The sequence below is a fragment of the Bubalus kerabau genome, chromosome 8 (genome assembly GCF_029407905.1).
Source record: "Bubalus kerabau isolate K-KA32 ecotype Philippines breed swamp buffalo chromosome 8, PCC_UOA_SB_1v2, whole genome shotgun sequence".
Lineage (NCBI taxonomy): Eukaryota > Metazoa > Chordata > Mammalia > Artiodactyla > Bovidae > Bubalus > Bubalus kerabau.
In genome coordinates this window covers 44,105,353-44,119,233 of record NC_073631.1, presented here as the reverse complement: position 1 = coordinate 44,119,233, position 13,881 = coordinate 44,105,353, and the positions used below count along the sequence as shown (strand labels likewise).

The window sequence follows — 13,881 nt, the reverse complement described above, 5'->3', positions numbered from 1 at the left end:
TCAGAAGCCATGTATGTCTACTTCCTGTATCTCACCTAGTCCAGATGACAATTTTTCTATGGAGTAAATGCATTAATAAATAGTACTTTAAGACTTCTCTGCCATTTGGGGTTAGTGACATATAGGGCTTGAGTTGGGTATGGTAATCCTTGATTCTTAACAAAGTTCAAAGACCAGGAAGTCAATAAATAGAAAAACATCTATCTACTGCTTCTAGTGAAGAAAACATTGCAAATGTCACATTTTGGTGACCACTGCTATTTGTTTAGTAGAGAATGGAGCATCTACAGCCTTATTTCTTGAATTGTGATCCACAGACCAGCAGCTTTGGCCGTGCATGGAAAGTTGCTAGAAATGTAGACTCTCGAGCTCCCCACACCAGACTTGCTGAATCATAATCTGCATCTTAACAAGGTCCCCAAGTGATTCCGAAGCATATTTTAAAAATTGAGAAGCACTGACCCATTGTATCTTCATATTTATGCTATTAACTATTTAAAATTGTTTTAAAATTCTCGATATAACAAAAGCACATCCCTGGAAAGTATAAACTGACATTTGATTTCTATCACCCTCCAATGGATGCCTCTTATAAGGAAATGTATGTACCATTTTTGGCAACCCTCATGATTAGGACATGATCTGGTTTTCTTCTTGAACAAAAAAGAAAACCTTCCAAAGTCAAATCAATAGAGAAAGCAGATGGCACACAACCTCACAGTTTCACATTCATTCTGCAAGCCCGTTTTACGTGATGATGTTTAACACCAGCAGGCAGTTTGTAGCCTGTCACTGGAACCCACCTGCAAAACAGAAATTTCTGAGAGCCATTTCATTTCAGTGGCTGAGCTGTTGTGTGCAACTGCAGTTATTGAGAGTGATTTCTAATTATTTTGACTTCCTTCCGGTGAATTACCAGAGAGAAGTCTAATTTACCATATGGTTAAGTGATACGCTAATATTCACAAGCCATCTTCGGTGCAGTTAATCTACAGTCAGGTGCTCTGTTTGTTCAAGCGTATTGGAACAACTACTGATTAATATCACTGAAGAGAATGATTAATTTTATTAGCCACTAAGAAGTCTACTGTGAATAATCTTATTTGCTTCATGTGAACATTTTATACCAGAATGTGTATCACAGAAAATAGATTTTCAGTGCAGGCTCCCCTTGACACTCATACCAACACTGGTAATGGAATTGCATGAAAGGTACAGGGCTTTGTGCAGAGTTCGTAATCTGGGATTGAGGGGTTCATTTGCCTCCACTATGTTTCTGCTACTATTTTTATTAAGTGTTGCAGTATATTCTGTCAGGAAAAACATCACTCCCTCCCCCACCAGGACTTAGAATCTAAGCCAGTCTGACAATACAACTCACACATATTTCTAATAGCCATTTAGAAGCTCTGTGACAGAATTCTTTTTCCATTTGTCAGTTGTACACAGGCATTTTGATCATTGTCACAATTTAGAGAGCAGGGAACAATGAATGTGCTGAGAATCCCACTCCTAGACTCAGTGATAGATTCTGTTTGAGGCGCAAAGGTTTAATGCAAGCAGAGAGTTTGAATGGAGAGTATATTTTTCTGTGTCCCTCTTGCTCACCCATAAGCTTCCCTCACCCACCCATTGTTCTGCCTTCCCTGTGATCCTCTATAGCTTCTATTTTTCTTTTCCCCAAAAAAGAGTAGTACAGGCAGGACAATTTTAAGTATGTTTTAGACGAGATAATCATTCTAAATACACATGCCTTGTTTCTTTAGAAGCCTCTTTACTTTAAACATTATGAGCACTTTTTTCATAATTTTGCTACATTGTAAATTGTTGCCTATAAGAAAAGAGATAATATTCTGGGGAGATTTTAGTTATTTCTCAGTCATCAAATACCTAAATTTTTGCTCCATGTTGCATGTATCTTGCTGTTGTAATAATTCCCTGAGCTCTTTGAAAACATCCCTAAGAATGGAAAGAAATTTAGAAATTCAGTTTGTATCTATCACTAATATATGAGGTGCTCATACAAAATAATGGGAATGATTCTGAAACTTACACAAATCTTTCTTTCAGTACACCCTGCCTGTGTTTATGCGTAGATGCAACAAATATATAGTGTGTGGAGACATTGTTAACAGATCTGAACAAATGCAGTCATCCTCAAGAGCACATGCTGGGAGATACACAAACATGAGGATGAGTTAAATTCACTCCTTCGGGCTGTGACTTTAGGTGAAACACTTTAATCTCTAGACATCCTGTTTTCCCACCATGCTGTGGGGGTGGAGTGAGGTGGGATAAGAGCTCTGTTATAAAACTTTTTATTAGAATTAAATGAGAAAACACACCTATAAAACTGTTAATGCAGTATCTGGCTGTCAAAATAAATACTTAACAAAATATAGCTATTGATATTATTTGTAAAGATACATTTTGAAACAGAAATGACTTTATATACTCACATTCAACACAACCTAGTTTGTCCCTATGCATACTTACTAGTCATTGAATTCAAGCAATAGCTTATTTGGTGACCAAAATAAAAGTTTATTTTGGAAGCAACAAAACCACCCACAAGAATAATATTGAGGTTCTGAGATGCACACAGCACTGCTTCATGTTTTGATTGAAGAATGCAATGGGATACAAAAACAGCTCACAGCAAGTTTTACTGCACTTTTGTATACTCAGGATTTATTCCTGAAAAGAAAAGAACAATAATTACAATAGTTGATTTTTAATTTTTATAAATTATTTCTATAAAAGTGAGACAATATATGATTTTTGAAGTAAAAAAGATCAGTAGGCTAAAATCTCATTTCATAATTTTTAATTGAGGAAAGAATTGCTGTATAAGTGATACCAAATATATATATATATATATATATATATATATATATGTATATATACTGAAAACAACTTAGTACCAAACCTTAACAACAGGCACATTTCCATCTGTCACAAGTAAGAATGTTTGAGAGATAACTGTAGTTCCTTCTATTTTTATTATCTGGTATCCATTTTTTAAATATATGTCAGTTTTCCCCCTCAGTACTTTCATGCAAAATTAATATTCTTCTTCAAAATCAATACACAATGATAGCAAAGTAATCATTTTAAAATCCAAGAATTATCTTGAGAAAAAGAACTATGTGAATCATTAAATTTTTTAACCTCACAATATACAACGTAATATTCCACCTGATCTTAAAATGAAAGATTACAAATGCAATGATTCTGAAAGATGTATCTGATTTTCAAATTCCTTTGTGTATATTCTTGTGGCCATTCAAAGATATTATAAGCATTAAACATTAATACTTACCACTTGCAAAAAATACCAAAAAGGTTTGGCTTTCCCATTCTGGTAATTGTTGAAAACTACAAATTAAAAATATAATTGTATGTGTTAGATTATTCAAATGCTGTTTACTGTATGAAATGGACTCTTGAGTAGCAGTAATCAGAGGTACATACAATTTTTCTAAACATAATTAGTACTGGGAGACTAAGAGATCAGACCCATTATGTTTATTTTTCCATATTTACACATGATCAGAATAACTTAATTTTATTCCTATCACAGTTTTATTTAAAATTAATGTACTTCAACTAGTTTTTAATTATATATAATGCATTCTGTTAAGGTGAAAAATAATAATTATGGATCAAAACAGTTTTATGAAATTTCCTGTCCTTTTTTTTTCTGAGTCTTTACTCAACCATTGTGCTATCATTTTTCAGTGGATGGTAGAGAAAAGAATAAATGAGCTATGTTAAAATCTGTGTATTTTCACTCTCTTAAAATAAGCTTTTAAATACTGCAATTTAAAAGGGTTTTTTTTTTAAGTGAATGAGATAGTTATCAGTTATATCTAAAATAATTTATATTTGGTGAGTATTTTTAAAAAATGTTTTTTAGACCAAGTAATAGAGCTGTTTCCGGAGACATTAGAATCATGTTTCAGTACAGGTCAAAGTAGGGAAGGGAGAGAACTAAGGACTGGGCACAGGGTTCTGGCTGAAAGGGAAAGTGTTAGTCTCTCAGTCCTGTCTGACTCTATGCGATCCCACGGACTGAAGCCCGCCAGACGCCTCTGTCCGTGGAATTCTCCAGGCAAGAACACTGGAGTGGGTAGCTGTTCCCTTCTCTGCGGATCTTACCGACCCAGGTGTTAAACCTAGGTCTCCTGTATAGCAGGCAGATTTCCCTTGTGGCTCAACTGGTAAAGAATCGGCCTGTAAAGCGGAAGACCTGGGTTTGATCCCTAAGTTGGGAAGGTCCCCTGGAGAAGGGAAAGGCTACCCACTCCAGTATTCTTGGGCTTCCCTTGTGGCTCAGCTGGTAAAGAATCTGCCCTCAATGCAGGAGACCTGGGTTCGATCCCTGGGTTGGGGAGATCCCCTGGAGAAGGGAAAGGCTACCCATTCCAGTATTCTGGCCTGGAGAATTCCATGGACTATATATAGTCCATGGGTTCACAAAGAGTCTGACATGACTGAGTAATTTTCATTTTCACTTTCACTTCATTACTGTCTGATCCACCAGGGAAGCTCATGTTCTGGCTGGGGAAGTAATAAATATTTGTGCTTTGAGAAGTGTTCAGGCCTGTAAAACTGCAAATTCTACTAACTGCTTGAGATATACAGTCTAATTTTCCTCAGATTCCATAAGTGTTGGCTATTATAATGCTGAAATTAAACCTGTGCTTGCAAATTGTCAGTATTCCTTTATACTAAATATCCCTTTATACTTTATTCCATTGATCAGCTTTGATGCTTCAATGGCCTTGGTTGTAGGGATGACTAGAGGGGTAGTTTCTTTGTTGACTTTCTCCTGAGAAACTTCATGGAACCATACGTTCCTTGGTCTTTGGTTTGAGATGCTATTTTGCAGCCTCAGAAGTTTGGTTTTTGTCATCACGTAAAGGATGATTTGAACAGATTCACACAACCTCACTCATATAAAATGAACTATAAGTAAATTGCCTCATTTATTAACTTATATTGAGAAGTATATCTGCCAAGAGGATAGATGATGAAGATATGCCTCCTCTGGTCAGAATGTTCCCTTCTCACAAGAAGCCAAACTCACAAGAAGCCAAATTATTACCAGAAGGTGGCTGAATGATCATGCCATCTGAACAAGAAAAGTACATAGTATGTTTAATGGCATCAGGCCATACCCAGAGATAGCAGTCTTCACACTTTACATAATATCTGTCACTGAGATAGAGTCAGTCTTTGTCAGGATCTTCTGTCTCCTGGAGAAATAAACTTATCTGACTGCCACTCTGCCTGCATCCATTCTTCTGAATGACCCAATCAGTCCCTAGTTTGGGTCTTGTTTTGCTGTGCTCATAGGGTCAATCTGTGTTTTTAAGTTAGTTTCAAGCTTTTATGTATCTCAGATTAGGCTCTTTACATAATTTTAGAGTGAAGAGCCTTTCTGTTTCCATGCTGTCAAATTCCTGGGGGCATATTCTTTACACCCAGCAGAGACTTACAGAGTAGATGGGCAAAATCAGCATCACTGTCTGAAATAAATTCATCGGTGATTCATTTAAATGAAAAAAAAAATTTGAACGACACTTTAAAACCAGCTTGTTTTTTATTAATGTATTATCTCATGATAAAATGGCTTATTTCTTTTTTCACAGAGAGAAGGCTGGGTAGAACAAAAAAATGTATCAGTAGTGGTCAGTGCAATAGCAAAATTCAAGAAAGGAGATAAAAGGGTTATTTGTTGTTTCCACATTAACTGAACAGGGAGAGGAATCTAATTTAAGGCAAAGGTACATTATACAACAGCATGAAAGCTGTTTTAGATACATTGTTCTTTCTATCAGAAAAAGTATTGCTACATTTGTCATAGATTTTTGGCTTTCATTTTCACTTTAATTTTGTGTTTTTTAATGTGGCAACCATGGACAAAGCAATCACTTGATAAAGAATATTATCATTAGAATTCTCTGAGAGGCCATTACAATCCCAGGCAATAGGCACAGCACTGTGAAGAAGAATTGCTAGAATTTGCAATCAGTGCAAGGGGCAGTTGCTTTAGCTTAAGAGAAATCACTACAGAACAATTATGTGTAGCGTGTGGGGAAAAGGATTGCTTGTAGAAAGGAGCAAAATTAGTAAAAACCAGAGGTAGATGTCAAGGACAGTGGAGACCTTCCCACATGGTCAAAGGCACTCAGAGTCAACTGGTGATTGCCATTCTTCTTATCATTCATATGGTAGTTACACATACCATTTATTAAATTCTTCCCATTTGTCAGACACCAAAACTAGTATTTTAAATTCATCATGTGACTAATTTAGTCCCTACAACAATTGAATGAGACAGATAAGTATTTTGATTGCCAACAGGGAAAGTACTGTTTTTTAATTTTTCATAGACTTAGGAGGACTCAGATCTGCAAGATTCTTATTTCACTCCATGACATCTCTTTGGGTGTTTGCTTCTAGTCTCATTGCTATAGACTGTTTGTTGAAAGCTCTTCCCCCAAAAAGCACACCTCATGTGTTTGTCTAAGATTCAGATCTGTGGCTTCATTCTCCCACTGGACATCTCCATTCAGACATCCTGCCGATGCTAACAACTTACCATTTCCAAACTGCTCTCCTTTTTCTTTTTTCATATGTAATCCTGCTTCAACTGACATGTTCCTGACTCTCTATAATAGTGTCACCATTGGTACATTCTCTCAGTAAAATGTTCAGTCATTTTCTACCCTTCTCTATATTTCAGTTCAGTATTCAGTCTGTAACCAAATCTGGTTTATTCTATCTCAGAAGTATTTTCTGTATTTTACCTCTGTTTTCCTACGATGCTGCCAGTGTCTGACCTAGCTTCCCTCCTACAAGTCTTATCCTACTTTATCATATCCTATATATTCTACCTAAATGATCTTCAAAATAGCCAGATCCCCAAAAGATAACCTTTACCAGAGACCCTTACCACCACAACCTGCAGTAACATTTTGGACTACAAGTGAATCTCACACACACACACACACACATACATGCACACTGTAACAGCTATTGTTAATTAATACACAACTCAGTAATCTTTCTGCCCCATATAGATCCAGCTTCTTCTGAAATTATCTTGCAAAGCCCTGTGCTCTCAATCATTGTTGCATTGAATTTGTTATTCATCAGTTTGCATACCTTAAAATGCTTGGAAAATTGCAAGTCATCTTTATAACTTGAACTCAAATATTAACATTGGTTAATGTTCCCACCTTCTGTTGTTATACTTATATCAGCATTCATCATATGGACCACAATTTTGATTATGGTAACTACATAGAAAAAATTCTCCAGGACTAAGACCATGTGATAAATTAATATTTAGCCAGTGTTCTACAGTTCTTTCAACAAATTATGTTAAATGAATGAAAGAATTAGGTTTTCATACTAAAAGGTTATAACTAAGAAAGAAAACAACCAGTAATTAGAATTTATCTTTGCTCCATTTAAGTAGACATAATTGAATAAATTATTTTCTGAGAAAACTAGGTATAAATTTCCATCACTCAAAATCTTCCCCAGTATCTTAATGTTAAATCGTTGTTCCTCATTTGTTTGTTTTCTAATGACTTCTGAGGCTACAGTACATCTTCTTTGCCTATTTCTATCATTTTCAAATTTTTAAAAGTACTGAGATTCACTTTCTTAAGCTTTGCCGTGCACTATTAAGCAGCAAGATGGAGAAAGTAGGTCAAGTTACTGACCTGTTTGTCTTGCTTTAGTTGCCTTCATAGTCAAAGGCTCTGGCAGGCGTTTAAGATGCAGATATATGAATAGAAAGCAAAGTAAAATCTCTCTCCATTTACATCTTTTCATTGTTCTCACAGCAGGATGGTTTTGATAATGTGTTGTACACAGAAAAAATAGTTTAAATTGCTGCTACTAGCTTGAGGTTCATATAAAATAGACCCAGGACTCCAGGTCTAAAATATTTTAGTATTCCTTTCCCATTGAGATTCAACTAAATAATCACATAAAGTACAATTTCTATTCAGAAATCATGACTCTTTTATTCTAATGGGAAATATGTAGGAACCATAACATAATTAGTCTTCATCAATCTCTTCAGGTGCTGTTCATGGAACTAAACCACTGAATCTTAAGTTGTCAGTTCTTCCAGGATGACACATTTTTGTCACTTACATTATTCATGTAACTTTTTATATATAGTCAAAGATATATATAGCTACTTACTAAATTCTTTTATGATGATAGTTGTCTTAGAATTTCTAATATAATGCAAACTTGATTCAAAATAGAGTCCAGAGTACACAGTTTTTTCTCACATGTTATTCTAGGCTCAAATATATATTACACGCCTTGAAATATTGACCTGTCTTTTTTGTATTTGTTGAAGATATGAGATCCTTAATGTAGTTTAGACAACTTCTGAGTGCTCAAGGATCTTGCTTACAGTATTTTGGCCTGAGAAAAAGAAAAGTCACAGCTTTAAAATCTACGCACCCAACTTGGGTTATCAACATTGATTGGGGAATCATCATAGATTGAGGAGGTTTTATTTTAAGATTAGAAAGATTCCATCTGGCATATACATATCTGACACATTTTATTAGGTAACCCTAAGTCTTGATGTGCTGTGTATATTCTTAATCGCTCAGTAGTATCCACCTCTTTGCGACTCCATGGGTTGTAGCCTACCAGGCTCCTCTGTCCATGGGGATTCTCCAGCCAGAATACTGGAGTAGGTAGCCTATCCCTTCTCCAGAGGATCTTTCCTTCCCAGGAATCGAACCGGAATCTCCTGCATTGCAGGCAGATTCTTTACCAGCTGAGCTGCAAGGGAACCCTAAGTCTTGATATACTCTTTCAAATCCTGCTCCCCATCTCCTTTTAGAAGTCTTGTACCTCTTTCTTGAATATCCATTTCAGTTTCAAAACACTTAACCAGCTATTTAATCTATTCATGTTGATGTCTAGCAAGAGTAAAGCTGATTGTTTCACCAGAACTTAGTGCAATGGGTTCTATGCTCCAAACATATGCACTTATTCCATGGATGCGCAAATCTTAAAGCTCATATATTTTCAGTTCAGTTCAGTCTCTCAGTCATGTTCGACTCTTTGCGACCCCATGAATCGCAGCACACCAGGCCTCCCTGTCCATCACCAACTCCCGGAGTTCACTCAGACTCACGTCCATCAAGTCAGTGATGCCATCCACCCATCTCATCCTCTGTCATCCCCTTCTCCTCCTGCCCCCAATCCCTCCCAGCATCAGAGTCTTTTCCAGTGAGTCAACTCTTCGCATGAGGTGGCCAAAGAACTGGAGTTTCAGCTTTGGCATCATTCCTTCCAATGAAATCCCGGGGCTGATCTCCTTCAGAATGGACTGGTTGGATCTCCTTGCAGTCCAAGGGACTCTCAAGAGTCTTCTCCAACATCACAGTTCAAAAGCATCAATTCATCGGCACTCAGCCTTCTTCACAGTCCAATTCTCACACCATACATGACCACAGGAAAAACCATAGCCTTGACTAGATGGACCTTTGTTGGCAAAGTAGTGTCTCTGCTTTTGAATATGCTATCTAAGTTGGTCATAACTTTCCTTCCAAGGAGTAAGCGTCTTATAATTTCATGGCTACAATCACCATCTGCAGTCACTTTGGAGCCCCCCAAAATAAAGTCTGACACTGCTTCCCCTGTTTCCCCATCTATTTCCCATGAAGTGATGGGACCAGATGCCATGATCTTCGTTTTCTGAATGTTGAGCTTTAAGCCAACTTTTTCACTCTCCTCTTTCACCTTCATCAAGAGGCTCTTTAGTTCCTCTTCACTTTCTGCCATAAGGGTGGTGTCATCTGCATATCTGAGGTGATTGATATTTCTCCTGGCAATCTTGATTCCAGATTGTGCTTCTTCCAGCCCAGCGTTTCTCATGATGTACTCTGCATAGAAGTTAAATAAACAGGGTGACAATATACAGCCTTGACGTCCTCCTTTTCCTATTTGGAACCAGTCTGTTGTTCCATGTCCAGTTATAACTGTTGCTTCCTGACCTGCATACAGGTTTCTCAAGAGGCAGGTCAGGAGGTCTGGTATTCACATCTCTTTCAGAATTTTCCACAGTTGGGTCATCCTTTAGCCCAATATTCAGAAGAATGGAGTTCTTAACATTGAGCAGTGCCTAGAGATCATAATTGCTAAATTTCTTACAGACAGAGATGTTCAAACACTATCATACTTTGTTTTTAGGTAACATTATATATACACTTAAATATCAAAAGGAGAACTAAGTCATACCTATATTATATATGGGCATTTTAAACCTAGAATTTTATAATAAATTCACAGACATAGGGATTGCTACCTAGGATAAAATATAGAGATATAAGTATATTTGCCTTTTTAAAATAATGTTTTTAAAATGACCTACTTTTCTGTGGTTCTGAAGCCTTCTAAGGGCTTCCCAGGTGGCACCAGTGGTAAAGAACCCGCCTGCTAGTGCAGGAGACATAAGGGATGCAGGTTGGATCCCTGGATGGGGAAGAACCCCTGGAGGAGGGCATGCACCCCAATCCAGTATTCTTGCCAGGAGAATCCCATGGACAGAAGAGGCTGGTGGGCTACAGTCCATGGGATCACAAAGAGTCGGACAAGACTGAAGCTACTTAGCATACACACAAGACCTTCTAAACTATACTTCTTTAGAACTGTACAAGATTCCTCTTAATGTTGTTTTCTTCTTATTTTAATAAGAGGAAATGACACAAAAATGATGTTTATAGTGCTAATAATTTAGAAAACATTTGTTCTCTATATTAAAATCTCAAGCCTTAAGGTGACATTTTCCAATTCAGTGAATTTGCATCTTTTCAAATGTGGGGTCAGAATCTGCACTAAAAAGTCCTACCCTTAAGGAACAATACAGATTTTATGTGGGTAGAGTGGAGGGTTGCTGTGAGGAATGAGCGTGGTTGCTAGTAGCAGTAATACGGATGCTGAGAGGAACGTAAAGGTGTTTTGCTTTTTCAACTTAATCACTGTTTATGTGCACTTGACTGAATTTTTCATGTGTCTTATTTCATTTCTACATCTTATATTTATATTTTCAATTCTGAAGTTACCTTTGACATTCAGTTTCTTCTAGAGTTTTCTCTGCATTGATACTGAAAGAAATACCTTCTAAATAAGTTGTTTTGCTTCATTTAGTTGACATTTAAGGAACTAACTTCTTGCTCTTAGTATGCATTGTAACAGAGAGCGCAACTTGTGCATCCTTCCCTTTCACCATGTGTGTCATGAGCGCTGTTCCATGGGAGACATTTGAGAGCGCTGAGAATGCAGTCATTTTTTCATATTGTGTTCCACATTCGCACAGGGGCCTGGGAGGCAGGCACAAGGGGAGGCAGAGGGAGTGGACAGCAGGACAGCCAGTACTTCCTTCCTTCAGCCAGAAAATGTCAGCCTCTATCTGTTTCCTTTGCCTGGGATTTCTCTTGCACAAGGAGAAAGAGCCTTGTGACTGAAAGTTTTAGAACAGCTGCTCTTCTCCGGTGTGCTGTCTTTCACTTAAGGAGATTAAATCGCTGCTGCTGGTGACAAAACTACTCATGACTGAATCAGGACCAGAATTTGCATCTCCTAGTTTCCTAACTGCAGTTGCTTCCATATTGTTAGTTGTTTTCCAATTTCATTTCTCAAAATGAATAATACAGTGACCATTGCAAAGAAATAGAAGGAACCAATAAAATTGGAAAGACTAGAGATCTCTTCAAGAAAATTAGAGATACCAAGGGAACATTTCATGCAAAGATGAGCACAATAAAGAACAGAAATGGTATGGACCTAACAGAAGCAGAAGATATTAAGAAGAGATGGCAAGAATACACAGAAGAACTGTACAAAAAAGATCTTCATGACCCAGATAATCACAATAGTGTGAACACTCACCTAGAGCCAGACATCCTAGAATGCAAAGTCAAGTGGGCCTTAGGAAGCATCACTATGAACAAAGCTAGTGGAGGTGATGGAATGCCAGTTGAGCTATTTCAAATCCTAAAAGATGATGCTGTGAAAGTGCTGCACTCAGTATGCCAGCCAATTTGGAAAACTGGGCAGTGCCCACAGGACTGGAAAAGGTCAGTTTTCATTCCAATCCCAAAGAAAGGCAATGCCAAAGAATGCTCAAACTACCGCACAATTGCACTCATCTCACACGCTAGTAAAGTAATGCTCAAAATTTTCCAAGCCAGACTTCAACAATATGTGAACCGTGAACTTCCAGATGTTCAAGCTGGATTTAGAAAAGGCAGAGGAATCAGAGATCAAATTGCCAACATCGCTGGATCATCAAAAAAAAACCAAGAGAATTCCAGAAAAAAACATCTATTTCTGCTTTATTGATTTTTGCCAAAGCTTTTGACTGTGTAGATCACAACAAACTGTGGAAAATTCTTAAAGAGATGGGAATACCAAACCACCTGGCCTGCCTCCTGAGAAATCTGTATGCAGGTCAAGAAGCGACAGTTAGAACTGGACATGAAACAACAGACTGGTTCCAAATAGGAAAAGGAGGACATCAAGGCTGTATATTGTCACCCTGCTTATTTAACTTATATGAAGATTACATCATGTGAAATGCTGGGCTGGATGAAGCATAAGCTGGAATCAAGATTGCTGGGAAAAATAACCTCAGATATGCAAATAACACCACCCTTATGGCAGAAAGTAAAGAAGAACTAAAGGGCCTCCTGATGAATGTGAAAGAGGAGAGTGAAAAGTTGGTTTGAAAAAAAAACCAAAAACCTCAACATTCAGAAAACTAAGATCATGGCATCCAGTCCCATCACTTCATGGCAAATAGTTGGGGAAACAATGTAAACAGTGACTGACTGTTTTTCAGTTCAATTCAGTTCAGTTGCTCAGTCATGTCCGACTCTTTGCGACCCCATGACTCGCAGCACGCCAGGCCGACTGTTTTGGGGGCTCCAAAATCACTGCAGATGTGACTGCAGCCATGAAATTAAAAGATGCTTACTCCTTGGAAGGAAAGTTAAGACCAACCTAGACAACATATTAAAAAGCAGAGATATCACTTTGTCCACAAAGGTCCATGTAGTCAAAGCTATGTTTTTTCCAGTAGTCATGTATAGATATGAGAGTTGGACTATGAAGAAAGCTGAGCACAGAAGAATTGATGCTTTTGAACTGTGGTGTTGGAGAAGACTCTTGAGAGTCCCTTGGGCTGCAAGGGGATCCAACCAGTCAATCCTCAAGGAAATCAGTCCTGAATATTCATTGGAAGGACTGATGCTGACGCTGAAACTCCAATATGTTGGCCACCTGATGCAAAGAACTGCCTCATTGAAAAGACGCTGTTGCTGGGAAAGATTGAAGCCAGGAGGAGAAGGGGATGACAGAGGATGAGATGGCTGTATGGCATCACTGACTCAATGGACATGAGTTTGAGTAAACTCCAGGAGTTGGTGATGGACAGGGAGGCCTGGCATGCTGCAGTCCATGGGGTCACAAAGAGTTGGGCACGAATGAGTGACTGAACTGAACAAGCCAACTTGGTCCTCCAATACAAAGAGGCAACAGTCATGCTCAGTGATTTCAGTAGACATAATTTTGATGATTCTCAGGGGTGCCTAGTTATTGCTCTTGGTCATCAATCTGAGAGAGTCCAGCAGCCGAGGAACATGGTGCTGTGTACTTTGTGAACATATGATTGTGGGCAGACCTTTGGAAGGGTGAATGTTAATGTACTCATAAGTCGTACTTTATCCCAATAATGGAAGAACAAGAGTTCTTACCAATGAGCAGTGCTTAGAGAGCATAATCCTTATTTTCTCACAGATACTTGTTATTAGCTGGGCTTCTTCA

At 37.9% G+C, this 13,881-nt stretch overlaps 1 long non-coding RNA gene across 1 annotated transcript in view; it reads right to left on the bottom strand.

Moving 5' to 3' along the window:
* Nucleotides 1-2,579: 2,579 nt before the first annotated feature.
* LOC129658535 (uncharacterized) overlaps nt 2,580-13,881 on the bottom strand; it is a 47,659-nt gene continuing 36,357 nt past the window's right edge. The window contains exon 3 of the long non-coding RNA XR_008717394.1: nt 2,580-2,697. This is a non-coding gene — a long non-coding RNA (uncharacterized LOC129658535). The remainder of the gene's footprint in view (nt 2,698-13,881) is intronic.